Source organism: Canis lupus, chromosome 1, assembly GCF_011100685.1.
Source record: "Canis lupus familiaris isolate Mischka breed German Shepherd chromosome 1, alternate assembly UU_Cfam_GSD_1.0, whole genome shotgun sequence".
Lineage (NCBI taxonomy): Eukaryota > Metazoa > Chordata > Mammalia > Carnivora > Canidae > Canis > Canis lupus.
Window position 1 is genome coordinate 89,328,875 of NC_049222.1, and position 12,054 is coordinate 89,340,928.

General features: G+C 47.3%; 1 protein-coding gene and 1 long non-coding RNA gene across 9 annotated transcripts in view; one reads left to right on the forward strand and one right to left on the reverse strand.

The window, feature by feature from the left end:
- The window catches only part of PIP5K1B (phosphatidylinositol-4-phosphate 5-kinase type 1 beta), a 299,484-nt gene extending 295,756 nt beyond the window's left edge, over nt 1-3,728 (reverse strand). The window contains exon 1 of one of the 2 annotated variants that reach the window (XM_038527137.1): nt 3,614-3,727. The gene's annotated coding sequence lies outside the window, so the exon portion shown is untranslated. Of the gene's footprint in view, nt 1-3,613 lie in introns of both variants that reach the window. The other variant, XM_038527142.1, reaches the window with a different exon arrangement.
- A 501-nt stretch (nt 3,729-4,229) lies between these two features.
- Nucleotides 4,230-12,054, forward strand: part of LOC106559468 — a 99,882-nt gene continuing 92,057 nt past the window's right edge. For 6 of the 7 annotated variants that reach the window (XR_005354241.1, XR_005354242.1, XR_005354240.1 and 3 more), the window contains exons 1-2: nt 4,230-4,581; nt 9,388-9,526. This is a non-coding gene — a long non-coding RNA (uncharacterized LOC106559468). Of the gene's footprint in view, nt 4,582-9,387; nt 11,647-12,054 lie in introns of those variants that run through there. The other variant, XR_005354238.1, reaches the window with a different exon arrangement.

Here is a 12,054-nt window from a genome sequence, read left to right on the forward strand (position 1 = left end):
TTTACAGTGTAGCTAATGAAGGTTCTAGCCATAGTAAAAAAAAAAAAAAAAAAAATGTATTTTTTTCCAGGATACCAAATGTTCTGACTCACCATTTAACTAAAGTACAAGCAAAATGAAAATGCAAATGAAATTTATACATATTTATGACTTTACCGGATGTATGGCAATGCCACCTTTGGCTTCTGGCTTTATTTACCAGGAAAAGAACCTTGGAAAACCACCATACATTTGTATTTCTATTCAAATGGTTCCCTTTCTCCACACACTGGTTGGAACAAAATATTAATTCTGAGTCTGGTGATACATGTAAGTCAAAATAATCAAAGTGGATAGAGGAAAACAGGAATTTTCCCTTTAATGGTATCTGCCTGGATAAGAAAATGCAAAAATATAAATACTAACTCATCTAAAATTATGATGTTTCACTAATACTTATCAGTAAACAGGAGTTTTCCATTAACCTCTATGATTACTAAAAGTCAAAATGTACCTTCACCATGAGCTCCGGGCACAACCTTCTTAAGAATTCCACATTAGCCCTACTCTTCCTGCGAAACTTCTGTGTGACCCCGAGCAACCCAATTCACCTCTCGATGCCTCAGCTGTGTTACCCATAAAAGGGGCACAGGTCTCTGAACTATTTCATATTTAATGTCTTTATCTCAAAGACAAACTTCGACCCCAATGGCTGGATCTGTTAATAATATTTAAGAACCATTATAATTTTTCATCATCCCTCTTCTGAAAATAAAAACATAACTTTTGTGTCTATGGGAAGGAGGGATGGAAAGAGGACCCTTAATGGGGAACAGAAACTAGGTCGGTTTCGTTAATTAGGTTTCCTCTCTGAAACCACCAGCCAGTATTAGCAGTTGCTTGAAATTCATTCAAGGGGGGGGGGGGGGAAGAGGTTGGTTTCTCCATCTCAAGACTCTTTCCTAAAAGGGCACAAGTTAATTTCTAGGAATGTTACTGTCTACATGGAGAAAAACTCTTCTTTATATGATGCGTTCAGGAAGGCGTGCAACAACAGGCATCTGTACCTGCCAGATTCAGGAGGGGCACCTCTTGTAGGTAAATCACCTTATGGGTGAGCAGGTGCTGGGAATTTACATGATGAGATGCTTTGTTTTACAGCCTGTGTTTTCCTTAAGAGTGACTTCATTCATCTCCTTCCTTCAACAGCAATTTATTGAGTATTACTATTTACAAACTCCAAATCTAAAAAAAAAAAAAAAAATTAAAGCTATGAGTTGGCTGGGATATTTAAGTGAATCTTGACATGTATTTTGGAGTAGATCAGCCCATCAGGAGATTTCCAAGTCAAATAATAATGCTGAACAATACAAATGCTAAGCTAAAGTGCTCTGCAAATGTTTTCCCTTCACTACGGGGGGCCGGGGGGGGGGGAATTGACTAGGGGAAGGGGGAATAAATTACAAGTGGAATAGATAATCAGTTAAACAGAATGCTGAAACTAGAAAGTGGAAGATAATTGATTATGAGTCTCTTGTTTTATATATGGGACACCTGAGGCTCAAAGTTGATATGATGTGGCCCGGGGGTCATACAGTCAAACAGGGTGCCAGAACTAGAACTCCCGTCACCAGCAGGCATGCTTAACAGTCCCTAGGGTGTTGCAAGACCCAGCACATCTCCTCATTGCCATCAGAAGCAAGACAACAGCATAATCTGCAAAGCCATGGACTGGACGTCAAGAGCTCTGAGTTCTAGTCTTGTAACCTCCACTAGCTTAGACAGGATACCAAGGAAAACTCTCATCCCTGTCTAAACCTCAGTTTGCTCGTCTGTGAAATGAGAACAGTGATCCACAGTGAGACACAGCAGACCACAATAAATGCAGAAACAGTGTGGCCTATTGTGAAACCTTCCACAAGTACAAAACAGCACTGGGCGGTGCCGGGGGGTTGGTGGGGGTATTTCAGAGAAGCTGCCTGCTGACTCTAATTCCAGCCACTTACTACCCTGACAAGTAGTCCCTGAATCTGGGAGCCGCGTGTTCCTCCTCTGAGTATGTGGTTAATAATCTTTGCCCTGCCTCCCTCGGAAATGGTCAGAATTTAATGAGAGCGTTGAAAAGCATTCACAAATAACAAGGCATTGATTCAAGTGCAAGGTATTATTATGAGATCCCTCTAGTCTCCTTAATTTGGGCAAAAATATAGTGTGGTTTTACCATTCAGTCCTTAACAGTTTTCTTTCTCAACTGAGATGCTATTATTATTCAAGAGTCTCAGATTTCACAGCTTTCTCCTGGGTGCTGCTGTCTCCACTCCCATCATTGTACCTGGAATGCACCATTCCCCTCAGCTCAGAGTCCATGCATGATGCTTACTCAACGTGCCACTGGCATGGACTTGGCTGAGAAAGATTTTTTTTTCCCAGGGCCTCCTTTCAGCTGGAAATGTTCTGACTAAAGCTTCCATGAGCACTATTTTACTTCATCACATTAGAGGGGTAATGAAACCAACGCTCGGGCTTTTCTCCAACAACTGCAGAACACTTCAGCCTTTCCACAGAACAACAGAAAAGTCTGGATGGATGATTTTCACCCGAAGGGCAAGAGAGGTTCCCCCAAAGCCACGCTCAAGAGTGCAAATGGGGAGATGGCTTCTTTTTTTTTCTTTGCAGGAGACTAACATATCCTCAGGCCCAACCAAGCAAGGGTCATTCGCCTTAAAGCCAGGGCCTCTGGGAGGCTGAAAAGGTCCTGCAAAGACTGGGGAGGGGATGGTTGGGCATTTGGGGTCTGCAACACTCTGCCTTTCAAAAAGCATCCGAGTGACTAGCATTTTCTTGTTAAGAGCCCAGATTTCGGTAGATCAGATGAAAGAATTCATCAGCCTATCCAAACAACTTCTCCGGAACAGGTTTCTACCCAGCCACGCCGGGCGGGCACCAGAGACAAGTGAGCTTGGGGGATGAGGAACACAACAGGCTCATCTGCATAGACGAGAGATAAGCCGACATTTGTTGTCTTCTGTTTGGGCGACTCCGGGCTCCGGCCTGGCGAGTGGAACCCCGGCATTCTCATGCCCCTTGCCCCCCCCGCCGCCGAAGCGTCACGCGGACCCGGCTCGGGGAGAGAACCAGGGGAAACGCAGAAGTCGGCTGCTGCATTTGGGTTGCAACCGTAGCGCACCTGTGCAATCCGGCTTCGGCGCCAGAAACGACCAGAACGCCGACTCGCCAGCCCCTCTCGAGATCCCAGGGGCGCCTCGCAAGTTCGCCTCAGTTTACTGCCGGGGGAGGGTGGTGGGAGAGCTCTCCCTCCGGCAGCTGCAAAACTCAGCTGGCTCCCCTGGAAAGGGGAGGGAGCTCCCGCCTAAGTGACCCAGAGGGGTCCCCGGGGGTCACGCGGCCGCGGCGGGGGCGGGGGCTGGGGGTGCTCGCGGCCCCCGCGGATGGAGGTCCCACTTCGGTGGCCACACGCGACCCCCCCGCCCGGCCCCAGCACCCACGCGGACGCAGCGCGAGGGTGGGGAGACGTCCGGGGCTCCCCAGGACGCGGAGCCCCCGAGCCCCCGAGCCCCCGCGGGGTGGGGGGCAGGGTCCCGGGGGAGGGGCCGGGGACGCGCAGGAAACTTACCTCACCCGGGCAGCATTCGGGCGCCTCCGCCGTCGAGACCAGTTGCGCCACAGTCTGCAAGTTCTCTGGATGTAGTTGCCTCCCCGCGGCGCCGGGAGCTCGGTGCGGGCGAGGCGGGAGGGGTCGGGGGGCGGCGGGCGGGGGCGGGGCGCGGCGCGGCGGGGGAGCCGGCAGGTGCCGGGCCGGAGCCGCGGGGCCAAACTCGCCCGGGACGCGCCTCGGCGGGGGCGCGCGGCTGCGAGTGTGCAATGCGCGCGCCGCGGCGAGTGTGTGTGTGTGTGCGCGCGCGTGTCCCCGCTTTCCCCTTCCCTCCCCGCCAGTCCTCCGTCCGCAGCGAGCAGCGAACGGCGGCCGGAGCCCCGGGGCGGGAGGAGCAGCGGCGCCCCCCGGGCTGGGCTGGGGCTGGGGCCGGGTCCGGGTCCGGGTCCGGGTCCGGGTCCGGGTCCGGGTCCCCGGCTGGGTCCCCGCGCCGTGCGCGCCGGAGTCGGAGCGAGGCGCGGAGAGAGCAGTCTGCACGGCGGCGGCCGCGGCGCGGGGAGGCTGCAGGCCCCGCCCGCCCGCCGCCCAGGCTCTTCCCCTTTTCTCTCCACCCCCTTGCTCCATCCCCGCACGCCCTGCAGGGAAGCCAGACCGGTTTGCAGCGGCGGCGGCGGCGGCGGCGGGGTCCGCCGCAGTCGGTGCCTCGGGGAGCCGGGGCTCGGGCGGGTTCTCCACGGTTCCAGGGCTGGCCGGGGCCTCGCGGCGCTTCCAAAGTCCTGCAGCCCCGCTGCGCAGAGCGGTGCTTGGGGTAGGGCATCCTCCCTCCCCCGGGCCCCTGGACTCTGCAGCGCCTGGTCGCCTGCCCGCTGGACTCTGCTTGCCGCGAAGCCCGCATTTAAGGACAGGGGGGCCCCGCCACTAGGAAGGGACAGCTAAGCTGCCCAGGCGACGCTGTGCCCCCCTGTGATGACAGCGGGAGTTCCCAGGAAGTAAGTCCTACCCAACAGGTAGGGTAGGTTGGCGAGGGGGTCGCGGGGGACAGAGCAGGCTGGAGGGACGTCGGGGGGTCCAGAGCGAATGGGGGGTGACGGGAGAGGGAGCCAAATCTCGGCGGCGCCCAGTGGGCGCCGGGGCGATCTCACTAGATGCTGGGGGAGAGGAGTGAGAAAGGAGGCAGGTCGAAGGGCTCCCTTGGAAAAAAAGCTGTCTAGCAAGCGATCGCTGAATTTACTTAGTAGGAACCGAAAAGGTTCCTCTCCCAGATGAATGGAATCAAGTGGCATTTCTCACCCTCATCATTTCCTTCCTTATCCTTGTTTAAAAAAAAAAAAGCAAACCCCCTGATGCAAAGCGTGGTATACATTCTGCTGGAGGAAGAGCAGCGCTTGATGGTCCTTATACTCAGATATCCCTGGCCTGGAGAGTCACGGTGAATTTCTGATTGAAAGGATGCTTACCCCCCCCCCCAAAAAAAAAAGAAAGAAAGAAAGAAAGAAAAGAAAGGATACTCCCTAAGTTCTCAGTAAAGGAACCCCTCTTTTTGGTTTTGAAATCTTTATGTACCTCCCACCCCCCACCTTGGCTAAGCTTGTTATGGTTTACTAACCGCTGGGAACCAAGTACAGTCATTCCTTGGTAATGCAAATGTCTGTTATTTCTTGGACTGTTATTCCAGCCTACTTCTTCTAGATGTGTCTGGCCATTACTGGGAGTTTTAGGGTATCGTGTTTTTAGAACCCTGTGACTTCGTTCTGGTTTTATCTTGGCATCCTAGACTCTTCAAAGCTCAGAACAGGAACACACATCTAGTCTAGCTTCCCTTTACAGAAGAGAGAACTAAGATCCAAAGACATTAAGTGGCCCAAGAGCCAGAACACAGGTTCCTTGACTCCCAATTCCTGAATAATAACAGAAACACGGGACTAACAAAGTACAATTTGGGGTAGATAAAGAGGGTGGCAGAGAAAGAACAGATCCAAGAACACTTCATCTGCCTGCAGTGCATCGCTTTGTAGGGGGCAGCACTGCACCACTGTAAATAGGCTGGCTGAGATCTGGGAATGCTAATCCCAGTCTCCCCTTCTCTGCTCCTCACCCCTCTGGTCCATCTGAAATCCAGGGAGTGGAAAACAAATCTGCTTCCCAGAGAGGTAAGTGTAAATGCAAAGCCAATTTTCAATATTTCCTGGCAATGCAGGGGAAGCAAAAACAGGTAAAAGCAAACTTAAAGTGGATGGGGTGAAGGGGGTGTCACACACACGTTACATACAGATGCATGCATACATGGGTACACACAGCCCTCCTTTCTCATAAAGAGACTGATGGACTCCCATCTGTAAAGCACAAGGCGCCAACAGCCTTAGGTTTCCAGAGACAATTCACAAAGCAGACTGCCCACTGGCTAGTTAGAGAGCTAACTCCTACGAAACAGGATTCTAAGGAACTCTACCAAAAGCCTTAAGAAGATCATTTCTGTGAATTAATTCCTGGAACAAGGGACCACACAGTTATTGGTCCTGTATGAGACCTGTTATTTCTTCCCAATTCTGTCTCTACGTATACATCAACAGGAATTTGGGAAAGTCACCCTCTAATGTGGAAATAAAAGATCAATATCGCTGGCGATAGTCACTTGGCAGAAAATTTGGACACATTTAAAAATTAGAAAGTGCAGGTCTCATATGTAAGTGATGAATCACCGAATTCTACTCCTGAAATCAATGTTGTACTATATGTTAACTAAAAATGTCAATAAAAATAAAAAGTAGAAATTAGAGGAAGTGCTCATCTAATTGTTTTACTTAATTTCAAATGTGATCTCTCTGATTCTATATTTCATCTATTTATTTTTAAAGATTTTATATATTTATGGGAGACACAGAGAGAGAGAGAGAGGCAGAGACACAGGCAGAGGGAGAAGCAGGCTCCATGCAGAGAGCCCAACGTGGGACTCGATCCCGGGACTCCAGGATCACACCCTGGGCCAAAGGCAGGTGCTAAACTACTAAGCCACCCAGGCATCCCTGATTCTAGATTTTAATCCAAAATCTTAATAATGCTATTTATACTCCCCTATGAGAAACATATATAGATTCCTTATAGTAGATTTGATAGCATTAATGGCCCTGATTAGTGACCACCCTTTATCCAGGTCTTTTGTCTCTAATTTTGTATTCCCCTCCCACCTATATGATTAACTTTGGCCAGTGGAATGTCAGTAGCCTTTTTTTTTTGCTTGAGCACAAACACAGGGAGAAGCAAATTCTTTGCTGAGCAGGAAGCCTGATTGGGGGCTGGATCCCAGGACCCTGGGATCATGACTGAAACCAAAGGCAACCACCCAACTAAGCCACCCAGGAACCCCTCAGTAGACTTGATGTAAATGAAGACTTGAAAAAATGTTGTGCGACATACCTATTTCCAAAATCCAGAGATGCCTGGGTGGCTCAGTGGTTGAGCGTCTGTCTGCCTTTGGCCCAGGGCATGATCCTGGAGTCCCAGGATCAAGTCCCACATCCGGTTGCCTGCATGGAGCCTGCTTCTCCCTCTGCCTGTGTCTGCCTCTCTATCTCTCTCATGAATAAATAAATTAAATTAAAAAAACAAAAAGAATTTCCAAAATCCAGGACACGGACAATACCAAATACTGGTGAGGATGTAAAGCAACAGGAACTCTCATTCATTGCTGGTGGGAAAGCAAAACAGTACAGCTACTTTGAAATACAATTGACTGTTTCCTACAAAATGAAACATGACCTCTCTCCTTAGGATCCAGCAATGATGTTCCTTGACATTTACCAAAAGGAGCTGGAAATGTAGTTCCATACAAAAACCTTATACACAGAGTTTTTAACAGCTTTATTCATGATTTGGACAAAATTTGGAAATAACCAATGTGTTCTTTAGTAGGTGAACTGGGACGTCCAGACATTGGAATGTTATTTAATGGGAAAAAGAAATAAGCTCTCAAGGTATGAGGAGACCTAGAGGAAACTTAAATGCATATGGCTGAGTGAAAGATGCCAGTCTGCAAAGGCTACATATTGATTCCAATTATATGGCATTCTAGAAAAGGCAAACCTATGGAAACAGTAGAAAGATCAGTAGAAACAGTAGAAAGATCAGTGGTTGCCAGGGGTTGGGGGTGGGGAGGTTTGAATTGGTAGAGCATGGAGGACTTGTAGGGCAGTGAAACTACTCTGTATGTTATTACAGTGGTAGGTACTTGTCATTACACATCTGTCCCAAAGCATAAAATGTACAACACCAATTTTTAATGTAAATTATGGTTTTTGGCTTATAATGATGTGTCAAAATAGGTCCACTGATTGTAGCAAGAGTACCACTCTGGTGGGGGATGTTGATAAGTGGGGGAGGCTGTGCATGTGGGGGACAGGGAGGATAAGGGAAATCTCCGTATCTTCCCCTCCATCTTCTTGTGAATCTAAAACCGTTCTAAAAAAAGTTTATTTTTTTTTGAAGTTTGTGCACTTTGCTTTTGTTCTTAGAATTCTACCAAGGAGGACAAGCCCACTAAAGGATGAAAAATCCTGAGGGTACCCTCAGTGGCTCAGTTGGTCAAGGGCCCAACTCATGATTTTGGCTTAGGTCGTGATTTCAGGGTCTTGAGATCAAGCTCCGCATTGGGTTCCACACTCAGCAAGCAGTCTGCTTGAGATTCTCTCCCTCTCCCTCTGCCCCTCCTCCCATTCTCTCTCTCTCTCTCAAATAAATAATTAAATCTTAAAAAAGAAATAAAACAAAAAACAAAGATGAAAGACCCTGTACTACAGAGATGAGTTATCACAGCTGAGGCCATTCCTGAGCAGTAAGCCCTGAGGAGACCGCAGAGGCACAAGCAGGTCCAAATGAGATTGGCCAGGCTTGGTCCAAATCCACAGAGCCACCCCCAACTCACATTCATGAGAAATAATGCACGGTGGCTGTTTGAAGCCACTGCTTCCATCCTCCATTGCTGCATAACAAAGCACCTCAAAACCAATCACCAGGGACCCCCTGGGTGGCTCAGTGGTTTAGAGCCTGCCTTCAGCCCAGGGCATGATCCTGGAGTCCTGGGATCAAGTCCCACATTGGGATCCCTGCATGGAGCCTGCTTCTCCTTCTGCCTGTGTCTCTGCCTCTCTCTGTGTGTGTCTCTCATGAACTTAAAAAAAAAAAAATCTTAAAAAAAAAAAAAAACAATTAAAAAACAGCCACCATTTACTATTTCTCATGATTCTATGAGTCAGCTGGGCATTGGCTGGTGTCACTCCCTTGGCTGCAGTCAGCTAGCTGCATTGGCAGCTGGGCTGAATTGGAAGGTCCAAGAAGGCCCCACTCACACATCAGGCACTTCCATCTGCCTCCACATGGTCTCTCTCTTCCCACGTGCCTAGCTTGGGCTTCTGTAGCATGTAGTCTACTGAGGGAGGTGGGCGGGGGGGGCGGAGGGGGGCAGGCTTCTTACCTGGTAGCTGGCTTCCAAGAGGAAGGGACTGGAAATTTAGGACTGAGCTTGGAAGTTCTAGAATGCTACTTCTGCTTCATTCTATTGATTAGTCACAAGACCAACCAGATTCAAGCTCTACATTTTTATTTGGGGGGCAGTATGTATGAACAGGAGTAAAGGGGCTCTCCTGCCCACTAAGTTTTAGGGTGGTTGTTATACCACATCAGATGCATTCTTCTAAGCTATGGGACTTTGGGCTAGTTGCAAATCATTTTTGGACCTTTCCATGAATTGAAGGAGTTTGTGTTTCTCTAGGTGGCTAATGTATATTTAACTTTTTTTTTAGTGACATCTCAAGGGAAAATGATCCAGAAAGGAGTTGCCAAAGGGAATCTGTGAAGTACCAGTCAGCCATGGCTATGTCTAGCAGTTCATCCACCATTAACTCCTCAACTTGAAAAATCCTTCAGGAATCCACGTGAAAGGTATGCATGGCCTCCATGGACAGCAGACAGTAGAAAAGCAGAGAGGCTTCATTCTTCACAACCTCTGAAAGATCGTCTTACATCACCATGCCTTCTCTTTCTAGAAACTTCATTTCTAAGCAGATGAAAGAGGCCAAATGCTTAGCTGATTCCCCTGTACAACCTGAGGTGTTCATTTCAGAGGACCAGTTGACCGTAGGGTCAACTCTGTTCTCTAATTTTGAGTTTGCTCTTCAGGTTAGCAAAGGCTTGAACACCCCACCCCCAATTCCCTTCCTTCTTCTCTGATACCATCTTCCCTTTCCTCTAGTTTTTGCTCTCTTTTCCTCTTGAATCTCTGCTGCCTTAATCCCATCCATCTCCTGTTCCTCTTTCCTCTCGGGCTTGAGAAGAACGTTAACTACAAGTCCTGCTTTCTCATCGTGACCCTGTCCCTACAACAGTGAGGTCTGCATCATCTCTCGGATTGAGATTCCTGGTCTGTATTATGGCAGTGTCAGACAGGAGGCTCAGAAAGGTCACTTGTAAGGCTAACAGTCTCTGATCATTAGACACTTGCACTGGGATAGAGAAGCTGGGTAGGGTTTGTGGTTTTTCTTGGTGGAGTCATTTCCTCTTTCAAAACCACTCAGGGCTCTGCATGTAACACCTCCTTATTTTTGTATCATGTTTTATATTTCACAGATATTATCACCTATGTCCCTCCTCTGTGACATTGCAGGACATCAATTGTCAAGGCATACAGCAAGGTGAATATTCAGGACTCAGAACCCTGAGTAGAAAGTACATATGTATCTCAAGCAATTCCCATTGCCTTCATATTTTTTCTGTAACTTTTTTTTTAGTTAGACTATTTGCCATTCTACCAGCTGCAAGCCCGATTTAACTCATTATTCTTTGCCTTGAGGTTGGCATCCTCCTAGCTCTCCTCAAGACTAGCTGATGTTTGCATTCTTCCCGGAGAAACGTGATGCAAAGGGGAGGCCCAGTGTTAGCAGGCATACAGGGCTGACCCTAAAAACACCAGGTCACTCAACTAAGAAATATGAAAAAGAGCCAAGTAATATTTCCCTAACAAATTCATACCAAAATATAAAGTCATATGCATTGAGATTGTAATCATGCAAAAAATACATTCACATGAATCACTTCTAAAAGAGACCAATTACAAATTAAAGTTTTGTGCTAGGGTGAGATAATCCTAAGATTAAAATTTTTTTTGATGTTTCATTGCTTTTACATTTTAAAAAAATGCATGTGCCATTAAAACCTCCAGTCGAACTCCCACCAGCCTATAGGATCTCTTTTCTGTGGAGTTCAGTTACTCCTTTTCTCTTTGCCATCTTTTTCTTATTACAAACAGTCTCATGTGTAGCTTTTCTAGGTGAATTTTCACTTTGTCCAGAAGTTATAAAAATAATATAACTGTGTTTGATTTGAAGGATGACCAGGAAATCTGAGAATATCAGGAGGGAGGGGGGGAAAGAAGGTAAAAGAGAAATGAAAGAGCAGCAGAGACTCAAGCTGCATTTCAGAAAGCAGCATAAAGGCATGTAAAATGTGTACACACATTTGGTATGTCAAGTCTGAGCTTAGATATTATGGAAATTGAAAGCCAAGTCTTCCTAAGACAATAAGAAACCTTCTTTTGGTTGGAGGGGCTGGTTCAAAACCTTGAAGTAGGGAAAAGAGGCTGAAATACACCAGCAGAGTTACTCAAAACTTCTCAAAATCTATTGCAATGATTAATCCTGAGAAATGGTATGTCACAAAAGTCACAAAATCCAGCTGTGGAACCAAGAATGAAACCCAGGACTGGACTGCCATCTCATCCCATTCTCAAACAAATGTAGGGGCTTCGCTGATTTGGAACCATTTGGGCAGAACCTTCCTGGCTTAGCCTCATCTCTTGGTGATTTTTGAATCTGAAAGCTTTGCTAGCAAAATGGAACTCTTCTTCTGATGTCTCTTTAGAGACACTGACCACAAGCTGTCCCAGCAACCTGAAATATTTTGCTGGGATGAGGGATAGGAAAAGGCAATATATTAATGAGGGTATGAAAACTGCTGTAAGATACAGTTAACGTGGATTAGTACAATAAAGGTCCATTTCTTGTTCATGCCTCTGTTCAACATGGTTTGGTGGTAGGGTTGGTTTCATGTAGTCAGTCATTCAGGGCCCCTGGGTCTTTCCATCTTGTGGCACCTTTATGTTCAACAAGTGGCTTCCCAAATCCCTGATGTACTAGAAGAGAGACCAAAGGATTTAAGATGCCTGTGATACACATCACATCCACCCACATTCCACTGGCCAGAACCTGGTCCATGGTCCCACCTACCAGCAAGAAGCTGGAAAAATATGTTTAAGTGCTGTGCTGGGGAAGACGGGGACAATACTACATTGTCTCCCCAATGTGCTGAAATAAAGACAAATCATTCATCTTAAGCTTATTCTCACACAGCCATGACTGGAAACTTAGGAGGGAGAGTCTCTAGCAGTCAGATTTATTCTTCTGTGCTTATATGTT